This window comes from Eumetopias jubatus, unplaced genomic scaffold (genome assembly GCF_037043125.1).
Source record: "Eumetopias jubatus isolate StellerSeaLion01/CBP00866 unplaced genomic scaffold, mEumJub1_p1.0 scaffold_5, whole genome shotgun sequence".
Classification (NCBI taxonomy): Eukaryota; Metazoa; Chordata; class Mammalia; order Carnivora; family Otariidae; genus Eumetopias; species Eumetopias jubatus.
Genome location: NW_028274811.1, coordinates 63,621,900 through 63,643,098, shown reverse-complemented (window position 1 = coordinate 63,643,098; position 21,199 = coordinate 63,621,900). Strand labels below are relative to the sequence as shown.

General features: G+C 37.8%; 1 pseudogene; it reads left to right on the top strand.

Annotated features, from left to right (window-relative positions):
• Nucleotides 1-19,905: 19,905 nt before the first annotated feature.
• Nucleotides 19,906-20,414, top strand: LOC114217604 (small ribosomal subunit protein uS11 pseudogene; annotated as a pseudogene).
• Nucleotides 20,415-21,199: the final 785 nt, after the last annotated feature.

Here is a 21,199-nt window from a genome sequence, read left to right as displayed (position 1 = left end):
TGTTAATAGGAGGTCACTAATACTTGCTACATAGATGAAAGCAGACAATTTTCGAACTGTGTGACTTGCCTTGCTGATGGAAGTCAACTATTTAAGTAGTTTTAAAATACTCTTAGCTTAATACAGCAATAATTGAGGTATGAAATGATGTTTACAGCCTTTCCTTGTTGCTGTGAACATAAATAGTTAAAGAGCAGTAAATGAAGAAGGAAGGTGAAACGCTGTGAGGTATCAACCTCAGGGGCTTCTTAACCTGTGCCTCTAAGTCCATCTAGTGTTAGGACACTCACTTCAATAGGGAGTAGAGAATTCAGTAGCATTCATGAAAAGACTCTAGAATAGTTATGCCAATGATCTTCAAGAAAACAGTTTTATAAGAAAATGTTGATAGTAATAATGAAATGAATCAAAGCACCCGGACCCTGCTGAACATTTCTAAGGAAATAAATATTTCGTTACTCCATGGTGAGAAGGTCATGTTTTTTGATATGAAATGTTTCATGCCTCATAGCCCAGAAGTTATGAGAGATCCATCAGTAATCAAGAGTAACACCATCCGTTAACCAAAGCAAGAGATGACACAGGGATGATAAATGAAGTGTCCCTTCAGAAATGGAAAACAATGAATGAAGACTTCAGACATTGAAATCAGTCTGGTTTCCCTCTGGGATTTCTGAGAGCATTTTACATTTAAGTTTTCTCACTTGATCTCTGCCTTATTTTTGTGTGGATTTCAGGCATATTAACACTTCCAGTACAAACTCAAATCAACAAAAAATTAGAATACATGGAGAAAAGAGACTGGATGCTGGCTGAGCTTGTTATCCTGGATCTGATATTGAGTAATTGTGTGACATCGATGAAATAACTTGACCTCTCTCTTGAATCTGACTCGCTACAGAACAGAATTTAATGAGAAACCTACACATGATCGTTATTAGGCTTCCTAACATACCCCGAAGGGGATCCATGTTAATGTTTCCTTTTACCTTAGTATATGTGAGTGTGTGTGTGTGTGTGTCTGTGTGCGCACGCGCGCGCGTACCTGTGAACTCAAGGTGTGTTTCAGAGTGCTGAGAAGCCTTTTTTTGGTTTCCTTCAGAAATCTCTTCCTAACCTGCCCAATGATGCATGGAATTCCTCAAAAGGGGCAGAGCATTTCATGCTATAATTAGCATTAGAAATTAACATACAAATCACTATGGGAGAGGTGACACATAGAATTTCATACTATGACTTAAAAAGATTTCAAGGAACTCTTTTTCTAAGAGTAAATTTTGACAGGGCTAAGAAGTCGAGGAAAGTGAATGCTTACAGATGGGGAAGAATAAAAGAACACTTAGAATACCAAAAGCACATTCCGCTTGCTTCACATCTTCGCCTGGAACTGGCCCTGGGGAGCACCTTGGAGAGGACAGTTACATACACTTTGAGTTTTGGTAGGAAACACCTCACCTCCATCCCCAGGAGAACATAAGCTTAGAGGGTTGTACCTTGTTGAACCTCTCCATTCACACTGAGAACACTTAGATTTCTGAGCAGTGCTAGCCAACACTAGGAACTGCACCTATGAGAGCCCATCTGATGGTACAGTAGCAAACGGAATATACTGGACCACCAGTGTTTAAAACATGAAGTTTTAATCAGTGACAGTTCAGGGAGGTTAATGTCGTAACTTTTGCTTGTTTTTGACTGTTTTTATATAATTTTTGTTTGCTTATTTATTTGGTAGCCAGAATGGAAAGTGTATCTTTTTAAAATATCCATAGAATAGGAGGACACTCTAAGCCTTATACTTAATAATAACAACCCCCGTTGCTAAGGATCACAGTACGGATGGCATATGAAATTACTAGGAGGATGCAGCCTTTCTGACAGGCTCATTTAGTCTGATTTTGATAAAATAACAATTCAATGAAAGGAGTTTCTGTGTTTTGAGTATTCTGGCATATTCTGGCATATTCTAGATTGAACATTAAATAATAGTGTCTTGTTCTGTATCTAATATTAGTCCCCAGGATATCTGTCCTCAATACCCTTCCCAGTGTTTCCTTGTTTTCATGAACTTTCATTTTCTTTGCCTTTTGCCACAATCATCAAGAAAGGATAGGTTGAAAATGAAGGTCAGGAAGCTGCTGAGTCTCTGTGAGTGTCTATAAGTGGTATCATGTTGACCCAGAGTCCGAATGTGTGGAGAAAACAGAGATAGGTAAAAAGAATTTTAAAAAAAAATAGGTAGTTACTGACATTGTAGAGAGAGCCAGCAATCTGACATGAGGGACAAAGCCTACTTGGGACCAAAGATACAAGTATTCGAGTCAGAAAGAGGACTGTGTCCAGGATTGCTTTGGTCATCTCTCCAAAAGCCTTTCATTTGAGTGTCATTTTCTAGAAAGTCCCACCCTCAGTGGCTTTCACAACGGGTATCTTGAAGACAATGCTGGTCTTCTGACACCTTCAGGTGTTGAGAATTCCCTCTTCTCCGGCACCAAACAACATTCTTTGTAGCCTGGTTTAACAATTCAAGAATCCTTTCAAGATTTTGCAATCCAAACTACTGTCAAGAATAACTATCCTAGGGGCACCTGGCTGGCTCATTTGGTGGAGAATGGGACTCTTGATCTCAGGGTTGTGAGTTCAAGCCCCATGTTGGGTGTAGAGATTGCTTAAAAATAAAAATCTTAAAAAAAATCTTAATCATGATGAGGTTGAGATATTATATAAGACTAGATGTAGGAAGAAAAAGATCAAGAAAGAGAAAGATAATCATAGTGAAATACAGGATCTGTAAATCCAAGCACACCGCTCCAGTGTGTTCATAATTGCTGATTCTCGGCATTGCTCTGAACTTAAGTACTTTCTACTGAACTCTCTTGAATAGTCCAAGAAGGATATTTTTAAATTAAAGAGTAAATAAAGAATAGTAAGAGACTAATATAATTTCCAATATTTTAGTCTCCCAGCTATACAAGGCATGTAGACTATCAAGAAAGAGACTGTCAGGGCACCGGGGTGGCTCAGTCACTTAAGCGTCTGCCTTCGGCTCAGGTCATGATCCCAGAGTTTTGGGCTCCAGCCCCGGGTCGGGCTTCCTTATCAGTGGGGAGTCTGCTTCTCCTGCTACCCTTCACCCCACTCATGCTTGCTCTCTCTCTCAAATAAATAAATAAAATCTTTTTTTTTAAAGAGACTATCAAATTATAGGTTTACAGACAACCCCCCTCCAAGATCATTTAGTTCCCATTTCTGTATCTACCTAAACAAGGCATTTTGAAAATCTTTATTTTTTTTAAATGGGATTTTTATTTTTTAAAGATTATTTATTTATTTATTTATTTATTTATTTATTTATTTATCTGTCTGTCTGTCTGTCTGTCAGACAGCAAGAGAGTGCACACAAGCAGAGGGAGCGGCAGAGGGAGAACAGGCTTCCCGCAGAGCAGGGAGCCCCGTGCAGGGCTCGATCCCAGGACCCTGGGATCATGACCTGAGCCGAAGGCAGACATTTAACCGACTGAGCCACTCAGGCATCTGAAAATCTTTAAATATATAGATTAACCCTTAACTAAAACAATCCTCTGACAACCATATAGCATTGCTTTTCCTCAATCAAATATTTTCAATTAGAATTAAAGTTTGTTATATGTAATACAAATTTGGCTTCAATTTAAGACAGTGTTTTTCTGTCTTGTTTCACTATATTTCATACTGATTCTCTTATACATACCTTCTGTTATATTTTAAATAAAGGTATTAGATAGTTTTTTACCTTGGTAGAGTCAAATTGCTTAGGGCTGCACATTCATTTTTTATGTTCAGGCTATAGTGACAAATTCAATCTTCATAAACATGCTGCTTTATACGGTGCTTTATACCTGGGCAGTTTGCAGTTCCAAGGGCAGTGATGACAAAAATTGTTGAGTCAAAAGCTCAATTTGTGACTTGATTCCTCCAATTCTAGTTTTCACAACAATTGAGTGTCAACTTTACTCGGAGTTGAGTGTTATTCTTGAAACTGACTGTGGAAAACAAAACAAAAACAACCCTCTTATTTAGATATGGATACTATAGAAGAAGAGGGAAAAATATACAGAAGATTTCTTAGGGACTGCTCACTGCTTGCTTCAGGGATATTTTTGAAAACAGAAATTAAATCTCCACAGCCAAAAATGCCTGGAACCAGGGTCGTGCTGAGCTGCAGACTGGGCCTGTCTCCACAGCCAAGCTGCGGCGGCTTTGGCCATTAACCCCGGGCTCGGGGCCACTCTGGCAGCTCTGCCAACCAGAACAGGCCGGGGAGGTGTGGCTTTGGGGCAGCCTTGCTCGCTCCCCAGGACTCTGCAACTGAAAACTCTAATAGGATTCCTGAGAAACACTAGAGCCAACCAGAGTGCCGATGCCACGTTCATCCTTTGGCTACTTTAACTCAAGTCCCCAGTGAGGCTGAGGGAAAACATAGAAATGATCAGTTTTTGCTAATTCCTGAGATATTCCTGTTCCTCCTTCGCTAGAAAAGCGTGACTCTGGACAACCCTTCAAAATCCCATCTCTACCAATCCCACGGTCTTTCATCTCCTCTAACTGGATTTTTGGCAGTCAAGGAGATGTGAGCAAGCAACACGTGTGCAACTAAACTCATTCACAGTGGGAGCCAGCCTAGGTCCCATGGAACTGACACTCGAAGTGGTGGTTCCAGAAGTTGTAGGACTGCCATGACTTCGAGATTTGGCTCTGTGTATACCAAGTGGATGATTGCAAGCCACCAAACCAGGTCATTCGGTTCCATCGCATTCCATCTGGGAACTGAATTATTTCATCTGGCTGCCCAAAATAGATTAACTAGAAAACTGCCAGCCTATTTAGGGCTTTGGTCTGTAAATACAAAGCAGTAAGAAGTCCCATGCATTGTAGATTTTAGGGAATTTAAAATGTGCCATCAGATCCTTCCCATAGAGTCCTCTCTGGCATGCATGAGCTAGCCTACGAATGTAGTAGACTGCAGGGTAATGTCTCTATCCAAGGGCTATGTTTCATACCTTCCTCTCCTCAGCTTTTGCACTAGGAGGGAAATCCATAATGGAAACTGAACAGCTGGAGCTTGGATTATTTTTGGTGATCAAAGAAAAACAGTTTGATTCTTGGACATTGTTTTCCCTTGTGGAACAAGAATTTTAATTTGTGCCATTGGTTTGCTCTCTCCTTACCCAAAGGAAAATGAGAAAATTAGAGTATGGATCCTAAAATAGGTTGTATTTCTGAACTCATTGGTGATTAATAATAGATATCTCTAACCCCTAGACAATTAGTTAGTGTTCATATATAATTCCCTCGACTCACAGAGGGGAAACAAACAAACAAACAAAAAGGCTAAAGCTGAGTGTAAAATCTAATCAGATGTTGTACACTTTTCCCCATAGCCAAAACGGAGACTTGAAAATTTATGCTATCCAATTACAATGTCTCTTACATCTAAAGAAAGGAAGAATGAAGCAGTTATTTAAAATACCATTCCAGGTCAGAGTGTACCACTATTTGGGACTGTCTGAATTTGTCTCCATCTTTGTGCTCATTCTCCCTCCCCCAGGTTCTGGATCCTCTCTCTCAGGATTGACCTTATAATTGTACTGATCCAGACCAGTCTCAGAGCAATGGAGACCCTCAGTTCTGAGCAGATTAATCTCCCTAGGATTGAAAACCTATTTCAGGTTTGCATCCCTATTCATTCCCAGCACTGTCAGTAAGATGGACAGTTAGCAGTCAACAAGAAAAACTCCCTTTGGTCACCCATGGTGCAGTAGCACATACGTTATAAAATAGAAATATGTATTTATGGCATGCTATAAAGAAAGCTCTAATCCAAGGACTGAAAAAAAAAAAAGTGAACAATAACGTCAACCACAGGCATTGATCTGTTTCATCCCCTTGCATTAAATTTTTGCTTTCTCTTTTTCCCCCCCAAACTGGATAATTCAGACATTTCCTACAATACATCTTCATTAGAGTCCATAAATGTTTTATGCATGTGCATTTAGAAAATTTGCTCTAAAGCCTGAATTTGAGCAAGGCCATCACTAGAAGGGAAAAAAAAAAAGCATCATTGACATCTGCTGAAGTGTTAATTTCTCTGAAAGCACAGAGTCTGTATTAACAGAGACTTTCTCTTACTGAATGATAAGTTTTAAAATTGTTGAAAGAATGCCAAAGGGTTTTCATGTAAAGATTGTGTCATTGTATCCCTGCTTTCCTGAAATTTGCTTTTTAAATCTTTTATTCTAAAATCTAAGGCTTCCAAAAAAATTATTTTTTCAAGTTTTTATTTAAATACAGTGTAATATTAGTTTCAGGTATACAATTTCATGATTCAGCATTTATATACAACACCCAGTGCTCATCACAAATGCACTCCTTAATCCCCATCACCCATTTAACCCATACTCCCACCTATGCTCCCTCTGGTAACCATCAGTTTGTTCTCTATAGTTAAGAGTCTATGGTACCAAAACCCATTGGTGAAGCCCTATGCCTATTACAATAAAATTGAGAGAATGTCAAAACATAAGGTTGATAGGATTATGAAAGTTGTAATGTTTAATCTGATATTCTCTAAAGAAATCCTGGTAAGTTTAACTGAATGTTTTATGGGAATGGATATTAAGCCTGGCTGAGAACACCTCCCTTACCCTACTGTAAAACCATAACCTATTGATAAAGTCCTAACAGAAGCTACAGCGAGGAACATAAGGGTTGATGGAAATATGGTAAAAATTTGTAGGAGAATTTATATGTCTGAATACACTTTAAGACATCATGATGGCCAACAGACACATGAAAAGATGTTCAACATCACTCATCATCAGGGAAATGCAAATCAAAACTACAATGAGATATCAACTCACACTTCTCAGAATGGTTAAAATCAAAAACACAGGAAACAACAGGTGGTGGCAAGGATGTGGAGAAAGGGGAACCATCTTACGCTGTTGGTGGGAATGCAAACTGGTGCAGCCATTCTGGAAAACAGTATGGAGGTTCCTCAAAATTACATATATATTTAATGACAAGTTTTGTCTGATTGACATCAGACATAATTTAATCTTTTTTTCTTTTCCTTTTTGTTTTTATTTTAATTCCAGTTAACATAGTGTAATATTAGATTCTGGTGTACAATATAGTGGTTTAACAATTCCATGCAACACCCAGTGCACTCCTTAATCCCCATCACCTATTTAACCCATCTCCCCACTTTCCTCCTTTCTGGTAACTGTGAGTTTGTTCTCTATAGTCTGTTGCTTGATTTGCCTCCCCCCCTTTCTTTCCCCTTTGGTCATTTTTTTTCTTAAATTCTACATATAAGTGAAATCATATGGTATTTGTCTCTCTCTGACTGACTTATTTCACTTAGCATAATACACTCTGGTTCCATCCATGTCCTTGCAAATGGAAAGATTTCATTCTTTTTTTATGGCTAATATTCCATTGAATATGAATATTATAGATATTCATAGATACCACTTCTTTATCCATTCATCAGTTGATGGACATTGGACAATTTAGGCTCTTTCCATAATTTGGCTATTGTAGATAATGGTGCTTTAAACATTAGGGTGCATTATATGCCTTCAAATTGGTATTTTTGTATTTTTGGGTAAATACCTAGTAGTACAATTGTTGGAGTATAGGGCAATTCTAACTTTAATTTTCTGAGGAAACTCCATACTTATGTTTAACAGAGTGGCTGCACCAGCTTGCACTCCCGCCGGCAATGTAAGAAGGTTCCCCATTCTCGGCATCCTTGCCAACACTTCTTGGTTCCTGTGTTGAGTTTAGCCATTCTGAAAGGTGTCAGTTGATATTTCATTATAGTTTTGATTTGTATTTCCCTGATGATGAGTGATGTTGAGCATCTTTTCATGTGTCTGTTGACCCTCTGGATGTCTTCCTTGGATAAATGTCTATTCATGTCTTCTCCCCATTTTTCAATTAGATTGTTTTTTGGGTGTTGAGTTTTATAAGTTCTTTATGCATTTTGGATACTAACCCATTAGCAGATACGTCATTTGCAAATATCTTCTCCCATTTGTAGGTTGCCTTTTAGTTTTGGTAATTGTTTCCTTCACTGTGCAGAAGTTTTTATTTTGATGAAGTCCCAATATTTTATTTTTGCCTTTGTTTTCCCTGCCTTGGGAGATATATCTAGTAAGAAGTTGCAATGGCCAGTGTCAAAGAAGTTATGCCTATGTTGTCCTGTAGGATTTTAATGGTTTCAAGTCTCACATTTAGGTCTTTCATCCATTTTGAATTTATTTTTGTGTATGGTGTAAGAAAGTGATCCACTTTCATTCTTTTGCATTTTGCTGTCCATTTTCCCAACACCATTTGTTAAAAAGAATGTCTTTGTCCCATTGTTCCTGCTTTGTCAAAGATTAATTGGCCATATATCTATGGGTTCATTTCTGGGCTTTTTGTTCTGTTCCATGGGTCTATGTGTCTGTTTTTGTGTCAGTACCATACTGTTTTGTTAACTACAACTTTATAATATAACTTGAAATTCGGAATTGTGATGCCTCCAGCTTTGCTTTTTCTTCTTCAAAGTTGTTTTGGCTATTCAGGGTCTTTTGTGGTTCCATGCAAAATTTAAGATTGTTTGTTCTAGCTCTGTGAAAAATGCTGGTGTTATTTTGATAGGGATTGCATTAAATGTGTAGATTGCTTCGGGTAGTGAAGACATTTTAAAAATACTTGTTTTTCCAATCCATGAGCATGGAATATTTGTCCATTTCTTTGTGTCATCTCCCATTTCTTTCCCCAGTGTTGTATAGTTTGCAGAGTACAGATCTTTTTCCTTTTTCATTAGGTTTTTTTCCCTAGGTATCTTAGGGGTTTTGGTGAAGTTGTAAATGGAATCAATTCCTTGATTTCTCTTTCTACTGCTTCATTATTGGTGTATAGAAATCCAACAGATTTCTGTACATTGTTTTGTATTCTCTGACTTAATTCATGTATCAGTTCTATCAGTTTTTTTGGTAGAGTCTTCTGGCGTTTTCTATATAAAGTATCATGTCATCTGCAAATAGTAAATGTTTGATTTCTTCCTTGCCAATTTGGATGTCTTTTTTTTTTTCCTTGTATGATTGCTGTGGCTAAGACTTCCAGTACTATGTCAAGTAACAGTGATGAGTTTGGACATCCCTCTTTTGTTCCTTACCATAGAGGAAAAGCTCTCAATTTTTCCCCATTGAGGATGATATTAGCTGTGGGTTTATCATATATGGCCTTTATTATGTTGACATATGTTCCCTACAAACCTACTTTGTTGAGGGTTTTTATCATGGATGGATGTTGTACTTTGTCAAATGCTTCTTCTGCATCAATTGAAAGGATCATATGGTTTTTATCCTTTTTTTTTATTAATGTGGTGTATCACATCAATTGATTTACAAATACTGAACCACACTTACAGCCCAGGAATAAATCCAATTGATCATGATAAATGATACTTTTGATGTAGTGTTGGATTTGGTTTATTGGTATTTTATTGAGAATTTTCGCATCTATGTTCATTATGGATATTGGCCTGTAATTCTCCTTCTTGGTGGGTTATTTACCTGATTTTGATATCAAGGTAATGGTGGCTTCATAGTATGAATTTGGAATTCTTCCTTTTTCTTCTGTTTGTTTGTTTTTTTAATAGTTTGAGAAGAATAGGTATTAACTCTTCTTTAAGTGTTTGGTAGAACCACCTGTGAAGCCATCTGGCCCTGGACTTTTGCTTCTTGGGAATTTATTTTTTTTTTTTTTTAAGAGAGGAAGAGTGTGGGGTGGGGAGGGGCAGAGGCAGAGGGGAGAGGGAGAGAGAGAATTTTAAACAGGCTCCATGCCCAGTGCAGAGCCTAATGTGGGGCTTGTTCTCACAACCCTGAGATCATGACCTGAGCCAAAAATCAAGACTGGGGTGCTTAACTGACTGAGACAGCCAAGCACCCTTCTTGGGAGATTTCTGATTATTTCAGTTTCTTTGCTGGTTATCTGTCTGTTCAAGTTTTCTATTTCTTCCTGCTTCAGTTTTGGTAATTTAATAATATATTCATTGCTTCCAGGTTGTCCAATTTGTTTGTGTATACTTTTTCATGATATTCTCTTATAATTGTATTTCTGTGATGTTGGTTGTTATTTCTTCTCTCTAATTTGTGATTTTATTTATTTGGGTCCTTTCTCTTTTTGATAAGTTTGGTTAGGGGTTTATCACTTTTATTAATTTTTTTTTAAAGAACAAGTTTCCGGTTTCATTGATCTGTTCTATTGTTTTTTTTTTTTTTTTGGTTTGTTTGTTTTTTAGTTGCTGTAGCATTTTTTTTCTGCTTTGATCTTTATTATTTCCTTCCTTCTGCTGGCTTTAGGCTTCATTTGTTGCTCTTTTTCTAGCTCCTTTGGGTGTAAGTTTAGGCCATTTGAGATTTTTCTTTCTTCTTGAGGTAGGCCTGTATTGCTGTAAATTTCCCTCTTAGGACAACTGCTTTTGCTGCATCCCAAAGGTTTTGGACCATTGTGTTTTCAATTTCATTTGTTTCCATGTAGTTTATTTCTTCTTTGATTTCCTTGTTGACCCATTCATTGTTTAGTAGCTAATTGAACATAATAAAAAATAATTAAAAAAAGAAATTATGCGTGGTATGATCTCAATCTTTTTGTACTTGTTGAGACCTAATTTGTGACCTAGTGTGTGATCTATTCTGGAGAACGTCCCATATATAGTTGAAAAGGATGTGTATTCTGCTGCTAATTTAGGATGGCATGTTTTGAATATATCTGTTAAGTCCATCTGGTCTAGTGTGTCATTCAAAGCCATTGTTTCCTTGTTGATTTTCTGCTTAGATGATCTGTCCATTGCTGTAAGTGGGGTGTTAACATCCCCTACTATTATTGTATTATTATCAATCAGTTCCTTGATGTTTGTTATTGTTTTCTATATTTGGGTGCTCCCAAGTTAGGGGAATAAATATTTACAATTGCTAGGACTTCTTGTTGGACAGACCCCTTTATGACATAGTGCCCTTCTTCATCCCTTGTTCAGTCTTTGATTTAAAGTCTACTTTCTCCAATATCAGTACGGCTAGTCTGACTTTCTTTTGATGTCCATTAGCATGGTAAATGTTTCTCGATTCCCACACTTTCAATCTGCTGGTGTCTTTAGGTCTAAAATGAGTCTGTTGGGGCATGTGGGTGGCTCAGTCAGTTAAGTGTTTGACTCTTGATTTCAGCTCAGCTCATGATCTTGGGGTCGGGGGATCAAGCCTCGCATTGGACTCTGTGCTGAGCATGGAGTCTGCTTAAGATTCTCTCTCTCCCACTGCCCCTTCCCCCCAAAAAAATTAATAAATAGATAATAAAAAAATAAGATGAGTCTCCTGTAGGTGGCATATCGATGGGTCTTGTTTTTTTTTTGTTTGTTTGTTTTTTTAATCCATTCTAACACCTTGTGTCCTTTGATTGGAGCATTTAGTACTTTTGCATTCAGAGTAATAATTGTTGATGTATATTTAGTGCCATTTTATTACTTGTTTTGTCATTGTTTCTGGAGATTGTCTCCATCATTTTCAGACTTTTGTTTGTACTCAAAGAGTCCTGTTTAATATTTCTTGCAGGGCTGCTTTAGCAGTCACGAACTCATTTAATTTTTGTCTGGGAAACTCTTTATCTCTCCTAATATTCTGAATGATAACCTTGCTGTGTATATTCTTGGATGCATATTTTCCCCATTCAGCATGTTGACTATATCATGCCACTCTCTTCTGGTTTGCTAAGTTTCTGTTGATAAATCTGCAGCTAGCCTTATGGGTCTTCCCTTATAAGTTAAGAATTTCTTTTGTTGCTGCTTTTAAGATTTTTTTTATCACTATATTTTGCCAGTTTAATTACAATATGTCTTGGTATCAGCCTGCTTTTGTTGATTTTGATGGGAGTTCTCTGTGCCTCCTGGATCTGGAAGTCTGTTTCCTTCCCCAGATCAGGGGAATTTTTCAGCTATTATTTCCTCAAATAAATTTTCTGCCCCCTTTTCTAGCTCTTCTTCTGGGACTCCTATAATATGAATGTTACTACATTTGATGGAGTCACTGAGTTCCCTAAGTTTATTCTCATGTTCCATAATTCTTTTGTTCAACTTTGTTACTTTCCATTATTTTGTCTTCTATATCTTATTCATTCCCCAGCTTCTTCCAGCCTTGTGCTCATTGCATCAAGCCTGCTTTCAGTCTGTTGTTTTATTTTTCATTTCTGATTCATTTTTAACTCTTTTATCTCTGCAGTAATGGCCTCCCTGAAGTCTCCCATTCTCTTCTCAAGCCCAATAAGTATCCTTATGATTGTTGCTTTAAAATGTCCATCAGGCATGTTACTTATATCTGTTTCACTTGGATCTCTGGCTGTGACCTTATCTTGTTCTTTAATTTGGGATGGATTTCTTCATCTTGGCACTTGGTCTAAGTCTCTGTCTTCTCCTGCGTGTTAGAAAAACCTATTACGTTCCCTGTTCCTGAGAGTAATGGCTTTACAAAGAAGAGGTCATAGAGTGTCCAAGGCCTGGTGTTTCAGAGAGTTTCTCTGGTGTGTGCTGCTTGTACTCTGCTGTTGTGTTTTGGCTGCTCTATTCTTGAGGTCAGTCATGGGCAGAGGCTCTCCTTGCCTGAAGTGGACAGTGTTTTGTTTTTGTCCAGAATATGGCAAGTTTTAACTAGGTGTGCTCTGGTCTGCTTGTTAAATGAGACCTGATACTAATTCCACTAGAATGGAAGGCCTACAGAACTCTCCGGTCAGGAGAGGTGGTGTGGGCAGGCATCTGCCCTTTGAGTTCCCCAGCATTCTTCAAATGGATGTTTCAAAGGCATCTGCCCCCTGGGCTACTTGCGGGCCTTCTCTCTAGGGGTAGTGTGGTGCCCTCAAGGCTCTATGCCAGCCAAGCCTGCTGGCCTTTATTTAAAATTACAGTCTTTAAGCCCTGCTTATTGTAAGAACTCACAAAAATCAGCCTCTCTCATTTTCCCAGACAATGGCTTTGGGGAAGTGTTCTCCTTGTGTGTTCCCCTGTGTGCTCCTCTCTTTCACTTTTCTACATAACCAGGGCACCCTCCCCTCTGCAGCACCCTCCATCTGTTTCTCCCCCAAACTATGTTTCTGCACTTCCTACCTTCCTTGATGTGGCCTCTTCTCTCCCTCCAGTTTGTTCTCCGAGTCCTCAGGATGGTTTCTGGGGTATTTAGAATGATTTAATAGTTATCTAGTTATGTTCCAGGGACCAGGTGAGCTTAAGGTCCTCCTACTATGCCATCATCTTAGTACTCAGACAGGATTTATTCTTAAATTTTGGAGGGGAGTATTTTCTCACAGGGAAAAAAATCTTATGGGTGTGCAAAGGGGTTTTCAAAATAGTCTTGTTACTTAATAGTAACAAGTGATAGCAAAAGAAGTGAAATAAGTGAAGACTATTCTTTCCATTGTATGCCCCACTACATCGACCCCAAGTAGGTAGGATTCTGCATGATATAAATTTCAGATCCTTAAATTTTTACTCTTCAGTGATTTCTAGCATCCATAGAAAAAGCTAAAGCACAACCTCATCTTTCTTTTTAGGATATCACCATCTTTCTCTCATATTTTAGCTCAGGTCCTCCAGAAATCAGTCTATAACAGAAACTTTGGTGTAGGTAGATACTTTGGGAAGTCACCCAGGGAGTAGGAATGAGGGCAGAAGAACTAAAACATGAGAGGAGTGAAAGCTAATTTAAAGGTGTGTTCTCAAAGAGGTGTTCCCAAAACCATATTAATGGTCCATTTTGACTCCTTTCTCTTGTCATTGTGGAACAAAGGAATCTGAAAAATTCATCTAAGCATAAGGACTTGGACGGTGCACACCTTTTATGAGTGGCTGAACTTTTTTAAAGAAAGACTGGAACTAATTATGGATGGAAACCACCTACTGCAGCTACATATGTATTTCACCATTTTTTATTTTTTGAGAGAGGTTGGGCGTGGGAGAGAGAAAATCTTAAGCAGGCTCCATGCCCAGCCCAGAGCCTGACGTGGGTCTTGATCTCACAACACTGAGACCATGACCAAAGCCAAAATAAAGAGCCAGAGGCTTATCCGACTGAGCCACCCACCCTCTTGTCCTTTTGTTGAAATGGCATTGTGACTTATGGCAATAATAGAAAAACTTTGTTTTTTTAGAAGGGGTCAAAAGACTTTCCATAAAGGTAATTTTTTGATAAGAGTTGCTTTCATCTTTTTTATTTAGTCCTATCTTCTTCCAATTAATTTTGGCAATTTATATTTCCCCAGAACAGCATACATACCTACCCTCTCTCCCATTTGCTTATTTAATAGTCCTTATTAGTGGTACTATTTTCTATTTTATTTAATCCTATATATTTATTATCTATGAATTTTCCTCTGAGTACTCCCTTGGCCAGATTCCATATAGCTTCATTGTGGTTGTTGATTTTTAAATATTCTACATTGTAGTGGTATTTCTACTTTGAACCAATAAATACTAAGTAAATTATTTTTAAATTTCTAAATGATATTTTGAAGGTTAATCTATTACTGTAAATTTCTAATGTTAATTAAATCAGTTTGCATAGGGAATAAAACCCATAAGTGTATCTTTTCAGGAATTTGTTGGTATGCTAAATAATGGGTACTGGTAAAGAAGTTACATTTCTGTTTTAAGGTGTATGTTTGAATATATTTAATTAAATCTTATTAATTCAGAGTATATACATCATTATTTATATTTTACCCCTTTGTCAAATGTTAGTTATTTTAAAATATACTTTTTTTGCTTTATAAAGTCTAATAAAACTTCATTTAATAGATGACTCTTACCCCTTAAATCCTTTGCATAAATTATATAGCTTAAAAATATAAAAAGAACACTATTACCCTATTTTGTGCTTTTTGTTTTTAATTCATTGCCTGATGTTATTATTGTAACCAATGCCTTCTTATAACTTGAATATATAGTTGACCCTTGAACAATGCAGGCATTTGGGGCCCCAGCATTCTCCCCACATCAGAAATCATGTATGACTTTCCATTCCCCAAAAATATATCTACTAATGGCCTACTGTTGATCAGAAGCCTTACTGATAAACAGTTGATTAACAGATGTTTTGTATATGTATTATATAGTATATTCTTAGAATAAAGTAAGCTACAGAGAAAAAGTTATAAAAATCATAAGGAAAATACATTTACAGTACTGTATTTATCGAAACAAAAAATCTTTGTATAAGTGGACCTGTGCAGTGCAGTTCAAATCAATGTTGTATGCTTTTGTGACTACATTAATAGTTAATCCTTTTGTTTGTCATTTGGATTTTGTTTTACAGTCTAACCTCCCATTTACATTTATTATTATAATGCAAGTATTTGGTCTTCTGTTTGTTAAATGATTTCTATATCTTCTTAAATGCTGTCTTATTATTTTCTAATTTCTGCTGTACGTACTCATTTGTTTTCTTATTTTTCTGTTGTTTTAAACCATAGGAATCCTATTTTAAATTCTAGTCCTGTTTGTTTTTTTACATTTAAAAATCACTTAATTTCTGTGTTGAGTGGGATGCATTGATCAGAAAGAAATCCAATGTACACTAAACATGGATAAGCATCAGAGTTTACCAGAAGCAATCAAAGGAGTTAAATTATAGAATGAAGAAGAATTACATCTATCAGCTAGACATTGAGGGGAAAGGAAAGGAGAATAGGAACAGAGAAATGAAGAACCCATGGGATGACTTGCATAGTTTTCTATTACTGTTGTAACAGATTACCAGAAACTGACTAGCTTAATACAACCCAAATTTTATAATTTAGTTACTATAGCTCAGAAGTCCAGTGGGCTCAGGTCTCTGCTTAGGTCTCAAATGACTGAAATCAAGGTATCAGCAGTGTTGTGTTCCTTTCTGGAGTTTCTGGGTAAGAATCTTCTTCCTTCTTTATTCAGACTGTTGGTAAAATTCAATTCCTTACAGTTGTAGCACCAAGGTTCTGTTTCCTTGCTAGCTATTGGCTGAGGACTGTTCTAGATGCCACCTGCATTCCTTGGCTCATAGTTCCCTTCTTCCATCTTCAAAGTCAGTATGGTGGGTCGAATCCTTACACTGCATCTCTCTGACTCCAGCTGGGAAACGGTCTCCTCTTTTATTTTTTGTTTTGTTTTGCAATATTACGATAACACATAAGCAGTCTGAATCCAGTGTTTGTCTGATTTAGTCAACTTTTCATGAAGCTGCCAATTTTTTCTAAAATATCACTTAGGACAACCAGCTAGGTTCCTTCCTTCCTTGAAAGTGTTTCTCCTCTTTTTATAGGCTGGTGTGATTAAATTTGGCTCAAACGAATCATCTTTCCATTTCAAGATCCCCAAACTTCATCACATCTGAATAGTCTTTTTGCTATGTAATGACATATTTACAGGTTCCAGAGATTAGGGAGTAGACATTTTTGAGGGGTGCTTATTGATCCTACAGCAGAAGGGTTGACAAGAACCTATTAGAAATCAAACTCGGCAGCAGTAGGAGTTCTGGTCAAAGCTTCATTGTACTGACCTGGCAGTAGGGTCCTACTTTGTGCAAATGAATTATATTAACAAAAACCATATGCAAATGAAATGAATAATAATTAGGGGTGGGACACATGTGGGCTGGAATGTCTCACTATGGGGAGGGTCTAGGAGGAGTTTGAACATGATTTCTTTTTTTTTTTTTTAAAGATTTTATTTATTTATTTGACAGAGAGAGACACAGTGAGAGAGGCAACACAGGCAGGGGGAGTGGGAGAGGGAGAAGCAGGCTTCCCATGGAGCAGGGAGCCCGATGCGGGGCTCGATCCCAGGACCCTGGGATCATGACCTGAGCTGAAGGCAGACACTTAACGACTGAGCCACCCAGGTGCCCCTTGAACAGGATTTCTGATAGAGATCAAGAATGGTGTCAAGGAAGAGGAAGAACGTGACACCTGCAAAAGTAGTTTAGGAGAGATCTTCTGGGCATTGCAGACTTATTGCTATTCTTTGTGACCCAGATTGGAGTAGATGTTACATAATAAATCATGTAATTTTACATCCAAGTTGCCTCATCTCGTTAGTGTGGCATTGCTGCTTTAAAAAACAAGGCTCTTATTTATTAAGAAATGTTCCCTGAGCAAAGCAGGTGATCAGTCTTCTGGTGCCTTATGTAGGGGGTAAAACAATCTAATCAGTCTAGACCTTGGATTCTATTCCCTTCTCTTAACATCATCCTGGAGGGTTGGGCCAATCCAGGGGAAGTAGCAGGGAGACTAGTTCTCAATGTTTGGAGTCAAGGTTGAAACATTATATTAAGAGTTACATAAAACCATTCCCTTCCCTCTAGAGACAATGAGTTTGTAATGTATTTTATTTTTCTCATTTCATCTACCTAGCTCTTCAATATTTTCTGTTATATTTAAATTTTGCATCTAAATTATTCTTAGTACATTGTTTTCATTTTATCTATTGAGTTTTATATTCAATTTTACTAAATAGATTTATAGTTATTTGTGTAACTATCAGAAATTCGATCAGTAATTCTACTGAGAGACCATTTATAAAACTATTTTTTGATTCTTTAGTTCTTAATTGGAGAGACATGATATTATATCTACACCAGCTCAAAGTAAGAAAAATAGAAATATTTCTTTTTCTGAAATATTTATTTTCTAAAAATCATTGTGCAGTGCTAACATTCAATCAGGCTCTTTATAAGATGGCTTTTTCTTTCCCAGCATATTTTGTGTTCATCCTTTTCTCTCCATCCAAGTTTTTTTCTTCTACTCTAGACTGAAATATGCAGGCTTTGAGTTCTATGTTAACCTTCAAACTTACTTCCTACCCACTCTCTATCTAGTTCTATCAATCGTCATGCAGGTGCTAATCCACTTTCATAAAACATTTTGATCTTGTTGGTTGGTTACGTGTGGCCTTACTAGAACTGCCTAATGTAGATTATTCCTTTTTGGATGGTCTTTGCCATTTCTTTCCCTTAATCAAATCTTTACATTTATTTCAGTGCTAAATGCAGATAGTATCTTCTCTACCTGATGACACCTGGCAACTTGTCTTTTCCTTGTCACCATTCACATAATATCTATCATCCACTTGAAGGACATTAACCTAAATTATATGTACTTTGTGATTTTCTCTCAGTTTTTTTCTGTGATTCCTCTTTCCTCTATCATCTTGTAACTTTGGTTAGGTCAGTGATTGTTTCTTCCTTTATGGTCTCCCCCACACCTGGCATGCTGTTATGCTAACAGTAAGAGTCTAAGATTTGCTGTTCAATGAATAACTAAGTTTATGCTAGATGACTCAGCTCAATAATTTAATGTAACTTAAAATTTAAATACAAAAGTAAAAAAAATATGTGCATGGTTTTAAAATAAAATTGTAAAAACGATAGCCTCCCTTTTCCCAATGTAAACTCTCTTGGTGGTTCCTTATATATATGTAAAAGAAATGTTTCTACTTATTTACATCAAACTAGAACTCTAATTCACCTATGTGTAGATAAAATATATAGGAAGCAGTGTATATACTGTTCTATTTTTTTCCCTCACATATTTATTTCTTAATTTGATGATCTTTATCAGCATTTTTGGCCATATTTTATTACTTTTTAATGACTATGTAGTATTTCATTGTATAAATTTGCCAAGCACTATCTTCCATTTATGGATATTGAAGCTATTTCAAGTTGTTCATAGTTTTGTTTATAACAACAAATAGGAAGTATACATTTTAAGCAAAATCAGTCTTGACAGCCTACTGCTCTGGAACAAAGGTATCTGCATTCCCACATCAGATCTCTTCATATAAATTCCTGGTTTTGGAGATTGGAGGTTTACTTATCTATGAAGAGAAGTCCATGGGAAACATACTATGTTGAGCGCAGTAATAAAAAGGAATAAGGTTAACATGTGCACACTTGACTTGCAACTGAAATTATCCTACTTGCAATACTATTTTTCTTAGGATGTTCCAGGCAGAGGCACAAGGCAAAAACAAAGACTTTGGAATGGAAACAGGTGGCTTAAGTAGAGTGAGGAAGAGAGGGAGTAGTATGAAATAGGCTGTGTAGGTCCTATAAACTCTTCAAAGTACTTTGCCTTGTCCAGAGAGAAGTGGGAAGACATTGGAGGGTTTTAAACTGACAAGTGACTTAATCTAACTTACATTTTAATAGAGTTACCTGCTACTTTGAGAATACATTGAAGGGGGGCAAGGGAAGCAGAGTGACTTGTCCGGAGGTCAGCTATACAGTAATCTAAGTAAGATTGACTGGAGGGATGGAGAGTGAACACCTGATAGGATCAGTGGATCGTAGACCCCAGTGGGGTCAAAGAGCTGGTAGAGTACAGGTATTAAAGGGAATGAGTGAGAAAATAGGAGTTGCTGGTCTGAAGTTAAGATGCATGAAACTGACATGATAAAAGAGATGCAGTTACAATGATGACCAGATCCAGAATCTTGGTTCTGATAGCAGAAAAGGAAGGTGAGACAAAGTGGAGGATAAGGTCATTGAGGGAGAGATTGAGGAACTGATAGGCCAGGGGAGTGCAAGGTTCATCTATAGGAACATTGATATTTCAACAAATTATGGCCAGAGTGAGGTTTGAGAATGTGTTAGTAAGCTGGGAGCTAATACTTTCAAGGCTGATGGGGAGAGGCTTCTAGTGCTGTGGAGGGCTGCAACAAACAGGGTATGACGGTAGAGTCTGACGCAATCTACCTAGGAATTGAGGAATTCTTCTAAACCAGAGAATATTCAAGAAAAAGTGTCATGATTAGCGCACTTTAGGGTCATGCTTTTAAGAACTGAGTTCTACTTTTTTTTTTTTCCGGTAGCGGAGTCTGGAGAAGACACGCAGAAATGGCACCTCACAAGGGGAAGGAAAAGAAGGAAGAACAGGTCATCAGCCTTGGACCTCAGGTAGCTGAAGGAGAGAATGTGTTTGGTGTCTGCCACATCTTTGCATCCTTCAATGACACTTTTGTCCATGTCACCGATCTTTCTGGCAAGGAAACCATCTGTCGCGTGACTGGTGGAATGAAGGTGAAGGCTGACCGAGATGAGTCTTCTCCCTATGCTGCCATGTTGGCTGCCCAGGATGTAGCCCAGAGGTGCAAGGAACTGGGCATCACTGCCCTCCACATCAAACTACGAGCCACAGGAGGAAATAGAACCAAGACCCCTGGACCTGGGGCCCAGTCAGCCCTCAGAGCCCTTGCCCGCTCAGGAATAAAGATCGGGCGGATTGAGGATGTCACCCCCAACCCCTCCGATAGCACCCGCAGGAAGGGGGGTCGCCGTGGTCGCTGTCTGTGAACAGGATTCCTCAAATTACTGTTTTCTGTTAATAAATTGGCTTTGTGTGAGCAAAAAAAAAAAAAAAAAGAACTGAGTTCTAGAGCCAGACAGCCTGGGCTCAGATGTCATGTGCTATTTACTAGCTAGGTGACCTGAAGCAAAATGTCTTATCCCAGCTGTAAACTGGAGATGAAAGTTACCTCCCTCCTGAGGTTGTTGCGAGTCTTATTTGAGATAATATATGTAAAGCACATAGACCAGCGCCTGGTGCAGACTAAGTGCCACGTAAGTGTTTGCCATTAATAATGTCACTCTCTTCCCTTGGGTCTCACAAGGTATGTCAAAGAAATAGTCACCACATGCATTGTAAGTCGGTTACAGAGGAAGTTGGTGGAGAGCAATTTGTCAATGGCTTTACAGAGCAATTCTATTTCTAGGTATTTATCCTTTAGCTATACTTGCCCATTTATGAAATGACATCTATACAAAGATATTCTTGCTATATAATTGATAATGGTAAAAAGTTTGGAAAAACATATATCCATAGAATATATCCTATGCAGCTCTTGAAAAGAATGCATTAGGGCGCCTGGGTGGCTCAGTTGGTTAAGCGACTGCCTTCAGCTCAGGTCATGATCCAGGAGTCCCTGGATCGAGTCCCACATCGGGCTCCCTGTTCGGCAGAGAATCTGCTTCTCCCTCTGACCCTCCCCCCTCTCAGGTGCTCTCTCTCTCTCATTCTCTCTGTCTCAAATAAATAAATAAATAAAAATCTTTAAAAAAAAAAAAGAAAAGAATGCATTAGCTTCCTAATGTTG